The 6,829-nt window shown below is 40.6% G+C and overlaps 1 pseudogene; it reads left to right on the forward strand.

Moving 5' to 3' along the window:
• The first annotated feature begins 374 nt into the window (after nucleotides 1-374).
• Nucleotides 375-1,144, forward strand: LOC143672745 (myb/SANT-like DNA-binding domain-containing protein 3 pseudogene; annotated as a pseudogene).
• Nucleotides 1,145-6,829: the final 5,685 nt, after the last annotated feature.

Consider the following 6,829-nt stretch of genomic DNA (forward strand, 5'->3'; position numbering starts at 1 on the left):
GAGAAATGCTAAGAAAAAAATTAGTAGTAATATCATACAGTATTGTTCACTATTACCTGTCCACCATTAAATATGTCTTATTTCTAAAAAAACTCTCAATTTATACAGTTACAAAAACTAAACCTCCCTGTGCCATGTGCCAGCCAACAGGGAAGCCAGTGTCTCTGGCTCAGGGAGGTGGGTACTGCAAGGTTGCACTCCCACCATCCTTACCACCCACTAACCAATGGTGGTACCTGGCTGGCCTGATGTTGGCCCTCCATAGCCCTCAGCTGGGGGTCAGCTTCCTGTATCTCACCTGCTTCTCACCTGGTCCCATGATCACAACAGGGCTGTTCTGGTTGAGCTAACAGCCAGTAGAAATATAGTGGAAAATGCAAAACAATGAAATTATAAAACGTGTAAAATACTTCTGAGAATTGGAAAAGAACCTCTTGCTTCCTTTTGAAAAGTTCAAACACGTTTGAATGCAAAAATTGTGATGCATGAACAATTGTAGTCAAGCTATATACCTGGGAAGCACTTGTCCATGAGTACAAGTGCAAAGAGCTGAAGAAGTGCTCGGAGGACAACAGACTCCAGACCAAGAAAATATTGACCCATGAGACTAGATAGAAAGTGAAATGGAGAGTCAATCCACTTCTGGGTCCCCACATGATGCCTTAGCAGCTCTAATTCCTGAAGAACCTTCTAGAAGAAGAACCTAAGTATCACCCTAATGCTGAAACCCTAAAGTCCTTTTCTTTTGCACATAGAGAAGTATAAAATGATGAGAAAGAGTTCATACATTTTCCAGTATATGAAGGGCTCTCTCAACTTGAGCTATTGTGTTCAGCTGCCAGGATAACAGCCAATAAAAACTGCAGGAACAAAACTTCTCAGAAAGGGGCTTTAAAAGGGATGCATGAAGAGCAACACCACCAGCAGATGTCCATCTTACAGCTGCAGATGACTGGAAATGAATGAGGTGCTTGTGGCCAAACACCAGCCTATAGTGTAAGAGTGTGAGTTGTCATAGAGGGTACACCAGATAAAAATAGGAGTTTTCAGAGAAAAGAAGATGTATTGGTAAAGGAAGTTACAAACTTTTACCAATGAGTGACCTGTTTCCTTATTTAACTGGCCCTTTCCCAACTCAAACTGAGGCTTTGGGGGTGTGTTAGTTAGATTCAGTTGTCAACTTGGCCAGGTGAGCATACCTAGTTCTGTTGCTGCAGACACAAGCCAATGGTACATGAACCTCTTCTGTTGCTAATTACATCTGCAGTCGGCTAGGAGGTGTGTCTGCTGCAATGAGTGATGTTTGACTTAATTGGCTGGTGCTTAAATGAGAGAACGCAATGTAGCACAGCCTAGCAGCTTGGCATTCCTCATCTCAGCACTTGCAGCTCGGCCCAGGCCTTTGGAGATACAGAAAGAAGTCACCCCGGGGAAAGTTGTTGGAACCCAGGGGCCTTGAGAGAAGACCAGCAGAGACCACCCTGTGCCTTCCACATAAGAAAGAACCTCAGTGGAAAGTTAGCTGCCTTTCCTCTGAAGAACCAACAAAATAAATCCCCTTTTATTAAAAGCCAATCTATCTCTGGTGTGTTGCATTCTGGCAGCTAGCAAACTAGAACAGGGGGCAACCACCTTTTAATTCATCTGTGTCAGCAAAGGAAGTCCAGGATATAGACGTGTGGTCAGCAAGATGTAATAGAGTTTCAGCTAGGAAGACTACAGTGGTGATAATCATCAATTTAAGAATAGATCCTGGTAAAGAACTGCACCTTCTGTGCCCCTTACATGGCAAAGCAGCTGTGAAAGTCCTCTAAAAATGCTCACTATGAGTGCTACAATCCTGAATATAATGTCTCTTTAATTAAAGTTCATATGAGAACCAAAAAAATAAATACTTTAATAAAATAAACTTATTAAAACAAAAACACAACTAAACTAATAAAGTAAAATGTTAAATTTAATAAGGTGGCTCTCTTTTTTTTCAGACAATGTGTTATTAGCCTTCAACTACCCTTCAATCCTTCAAATCCACTGAGGCTTGGGCTGTGGAACCCAGCTCTCAATACTTGGAGTTTTTCATGGTAGAATTTGCAACAAAACACAGGTTCTGGATTCACTGGGGATGCACAAATGTGGATGGAGGAGGAAGCTTGCTGCGGTTGGATGCAGGATCCAGTAGTCACCTTGGATGCTGGAGAGGCACCCTGGGCCCTGATATCCCCAAGAATCAGATCCACAGAGCATTGATGCTCAGTTGTTGCTCCATCCTGAGAGCTTTGTCTTTTGGCATGGAGTGGTTGTAAATATTGTTTGTGAGGGATACCTTAAGGTAACTTTTCACTGAAGTAAAACTGAATATGGAGGAAATGGGAGGGCTGTTTGGATTCCTGGATGAAAGGGAGAATACCACATACTTGGACCCTGTGAGGTTCAGGAGTTGTGAAGGAACAAGGTTGGAAGTGGTGATCTTACATCCTCAACTCCTGCCTTCAACAAAGCTCTGTCATGACATTTGATTAAAAACAGTTAGATTCCTGGAGCTCTGTCCTTTTCCTCTCTAATTATTTTTCTTTTTAAAGTACTACTGTACTTTGCATGTACCTTTATATTTTTTTGCAAGAGAAACTATTTTTTATTTTTAAAATATGAGATTATTATATTGTAAAGTTATAATGAACTCTGTTATAAACATATTTTAAATTTTAATAAACATAGACCATTCCTTTCCACCCTTTCTTCCTCTTTCTCAGAAATGAGATGTCTCTAGTGGTATTTTTGCTGTGGGGGAACTGGTGCCTTTAAATTTTAAAAAGTCATTCAGATTGATAATACAGTGATTAGATTTCCTTACTTTATATAGTCTAATATATAAAGGTCAAAAAAGACAAGTCTTCTAAAAATAAAATGCAAGCAGTTGTATATTTTAATTAATTTTGAAATTAGAAAATAAATGAAAGGAACATAAGTAACTACTAATACTAATCCCTTTTAGTAATCCCAAGTAAGCAGTGCATTAACATTTCCTTCGTGGTTTTTAATTGTTTTCATTTTACATGCAAAATGAAAATCTGTAGGTCTTCAACTTGGCTAAAGGTGGCATGAGATGACTTATGCCCTGTCCAGAGATCCACAGAGGCTGACGGTACCAGGGCTTAGGATTTCCTAACAAGGCCACCTAAGGGCTCACTTAAATAAAAATCTGGCCCAGAACAGAAATGCTGCTTGCCACAGAGAGTATCATAAAATGGCCCCTGTCCTCATTAAGCACTGAATCATGCCCTCACCCAAGACAGGTCAGGTCCTCACCTCCAGTCCTATGGATGGAAACTCATTTATATTAGGATCATCCAAGATCTTATTAGTGAAGGTAAAGCCAACATGAGTCAGGGTGAACTTAATCCCATATCACTGGAATGTGTATCAGTAGAGGAAATTTGGACAGATTTTAAAGTATAAGACAGAAGACAGATGGCCAGGTGACAGAGGCAGAGATTGAGTTATGGCTTCTTGGCCAGCTACTAACAAAGTAAACTGCTCCTTATGGGCATCTACATCATAGAATGGGAGACAATCAATTCCTTTATTTAAGCCAATGAATCAGTGGTATTTTTTTGAGCAGCCCTGGTAAACTAAGATAGTCCATCTGCCCATGAAAACTTAATCTGATGCTATCAGGGCCACCCCACACCCTTCACTGTTGTCAGTCCTTAACTGATGAAACCCCCTGTTGTCCTTAAGGGGATTGGGTGGGCAAGGTTCAGTCCTGCTGCACAGACATGTGGGAGCAATTCAAGAAGAGTCTTCACAAAGAGTGCAGTGTCAATGGCATATGGCAGCCCTTGAAGCACTAGAGTCTTCTCTTCCAAATTAGGGAGACATTGCAGGGAATGGCTGAGCAACCTTATATGGAATGGGTTTGTGGTCGATGGAGAGAAGTTCTCAGAATATCCTTTACTTGCCTGTGTGTTTTTGATTATCTACTTCTTGTCTCTGTCTCCACGTTCACACTGCATAGTGACTTCCCCAGTGACCTCATTAGTAACCCTCATTTTCCTGAAGTATCAAAAAGAGAGTCAGGTAGCAAAGAACTGACTGCATGTGAACTTATTTCCATTCTTATCATCTTACCCACTCCACACTCACATTTCCTCTTGCTGTTTTCCCTCTCCAATTGTATCCTGCTTTCCTTCAAGTACAGAAGATTTTGAGGCAAGAGGCTCATCCTCATCAAAACATTTAGAAACTGTATGAAAGAAAACACACTTGCATGTCCAGAGGCACCACATGTAGGAGGACACCTGTGACTGGAGAGCTCATGCCAAAACACATTAAACAGGTGTCCATCTGCAGGGTTTGGCACAAGGGGTCCAGTTTCCTGTCTGAGTCATTCAGGGTTACACAAGAATATTCTTGGTGCATGGTTGATTTGAAAGTCAGGGAAATTCCAGCAAAGTAGGTGAGTGGTGTGGTGAAGCTTTTATAAATGTTGCCAATCCTGTGACCTCAACTTCCTTTATGGGACTGTGACCTTCAGGGCCACAATGATATGAAAATGAAAAGAAGGAATAAGGATAAGGTAGAAAGAGATTACATCTATGAAACAGATTTAAAAAGAGACCACTTTCTCTGGAGCTGCAATAAGTTCATAGTTTTCTAGTTTGGGGTGGGAACAAGGTTAGCATGTCCCCCCCAAGGTAAAAGATAGAAATGACGTGAAATCAGAGGTATTAAATCAGGAAGTCTATGTTAAGAGGCTTCACTAAAATCTAGATAGGGAATTTCTAAAAAGGGAAGAAATATCTGTTATTTCATTTCAGTAAAAACCAACTCATGATTTTCCATTGTGAAAAAATCCGTTTCCCTGCTGAGTCAATGAGTTTCAAATGCCCAGTTATTTTAGATGTAAAAATAAAAGGGAGATGGTCAATGGAAACTTTGCATACATATATTACCCAAGAAAAGAGATATGTTTCTTTTGTAATTTTATATATATTGTGCCCTGTGAATTCCCATCTGAGTCGAGGAATAAAAATGTCTATAATGTAGTTCTGTTAAACATCAGTATAAAAAGAAATAAAGACATGGAACAAAGAAATAAATTACTTGGACATTGTCATTGTCATCTCTCTCAGATCCTTCCCAATCAGTGAAATGGTCTTCAGGCGAGAACAGTTAGTGAGATGCAACAGCCTTGAGAAAGGAAAGAAGAATGCTAGAGTTAAGGACATACTAGAGCCCCTGTTGTTCATGTCAGGGTGTGACCTGATCCCAGGACAATTCTGTCCTCATTATTAATACTCTTTCCCAAGACTTCAATAATCGCTTCACCTCTTCACTCATGAGGGAGTGGGTCTATGGTCTTCAGGGTCCCTTTTCCATCTCAAATACTGTAACTGTGACCATGGATAAATGACTATGTCCTCCTTTCCCTCTAAGACAGGAGAGACTGTGCCCATATCATTCTATGTGTGGCCTAGCCTTTCTTCCCATTTTCCTTCACTCAATAGTATGTTGCCTTTTCCTTCTCTCCTAATTTCTGCCCATTGCCTTTCTCTTTTTCAGCCTCCACAAATCACATTGTTCTCTCATATGAGCTCATTAGTGGAACAGTCAAAATTCTACCATCACCTTCTCCACTTAATCAGTTGATCTGTTATTCAATCCATCCTTACACAGGGAGCAACTCTCAGAGGCCTGGATTTGAATTGGGCATTGTGGAAGAGAGAGAGCACCAACTCCAAACTCAAAAGATTGTCCTGTTCCTAATAAGACCTTAATTTTCTGGGAGGCATTTCTTCCTCACAACCTCCCTATAGGTTATCTAGCTGATTAGAGAGGATGAACGTGAGACCAGAGATAAAGTCACTGGCCCATATTCCTTATTCTTCAGTTCAGACAATAACTGTTGCATTGGAGGTGTAACAATTTAAATTAATGGAAAGTTCCAGTGTTTTATCAATCAATGGAGGGACTGGAAGTGTAGAGCACCTGCATGGAACTTGGAAAAGATAACAGGAAGGGGCATGGCTGTAGTGTGGGGAATTTGCTGAGCTGTCTGGCTTAGAGCCATGGGTTCTGAATGCAGCAGTGTCATCCTGGTCCAGTAGCCTTTTGATTCTATCCAGGGTCTAGTTAGTCATATGAGGGGAAGGAGTATGGGATTGTGTGAGCCACTGTGTGAAACAAACAGCAGCCCATCACACAATTCCTCAAGAAACACTGCCATGCCTTTGCCGTTATTGAGTGGTCAGCTAGATGCAAACTTCTGTCAAACAGAAGAAAACTCTAGTCTTACTTCTAATCCCAGGATTTTATTTCCATGATAAGTGGAGATTAGGAGATTTTTCAAGCATATTCTTCCCACCACATCTCTCCACGACATGGGAACATGTGCAAGAAGCCTAAAAAACCAGAAGTTTTGAGATTTGCAACTGGCCAAGGTCAGGAAAGATCAGGCCATGTAGGGAAGATTATCTTAAATAGCAAAGCCAGAAAAATAAATTGCAAAAAAGAAATGCTCAAAGCCCAAGGTCCTGACACCTGGATTATGTAATTAAGATATGAAAAGAATAAAGCAAACCTCTGTATAAATTTTCTCTACTTCCCAGTTTCTCCTTTGCTCTATTTAGAAAGAAGAAGTTTAATACAGCTGTTCCTGGGAGCACTTTCTCATTGGCTCCTTCCTTAAATAATGTACCCTACCTGCATTTTCCTTATCCTCACTGCTTGTCCAGTCATACCTTCAATCTGAAAGCCAATTTTTAGGTATGAAAACATCCATAGGAAAATTATTAGAGACTGTGACTCACCCATCCATCCCTTCTCCAGT

This window comes from Tamandua tetradactyla (genome assembly GCF_023851605.1).
Source record: "Tamandua tetradactyla isolate mTamTet1 chromosome 15 unlocalized genomic scaffold, mTamTet1.pri SUPER_15_unloc_1, whole genome shotgun sequence".
NCBI lineage: Eukaryota > Metazoa > Chordata > Mammalia > Pilosa > Myrmecophagidae > Tamandua > Tamandua tetradactyla.